We start from the raw sequence: 270 nt of genomic DNA on the forward strand, positions 1-270 counted from the left end.
CAAACCCCCTTCCTAGGGGTAAAAGGACCCTCAAAACCCATTTCCGGAGCCGAGGGACCCCCAAATTCCATCTACGGCGCCTCTGAACCCCCTTCCTGGGGCCGAGAGACCCCCAAATTTCCCCCCCCGGGGGCAAAGGGACCCCCAAACCCCCTTCCCGAGGCCGAGGGACCCCCAAATCCCGTCTCCGGCACCTCTGAACCCCTTTTCCGGGGCTTAGAGATCCCCAAATTTTCCCTCCCCGGGGGCAAAGGGACCCCCCAAACCCCC

General features: G+C 63.7%; 1 protein-coding gene across 1 annotated transcript in view; it reads left to right on the forward strand.

The window, feature by feature from the left end:
- The window catches only part of LOC106900306 (menin-like), a 13,857-nt gene that overhangs the window by 10,417 nt on the left and 3,170 nt on the right, over positions 1-270 (forward strand). The window lies entirely within an intron of this gene.

This window comes from Calidris pugnax, unplaced genomic scaffold, assembly GCF_001431845.1.
Source record: "Calidris pugnax isolate Ruff unplaced genomic scaffold, ASM143184v1 scaffold1921, whole genome shotgun sequence".
In the NCBI taxonomy this organism is placed as follows: Eukaryota; Metazoa; Chordata; class Aves; order Charadriiformes; family Scolopacidae; genus Calidris; species Calidris pugnax.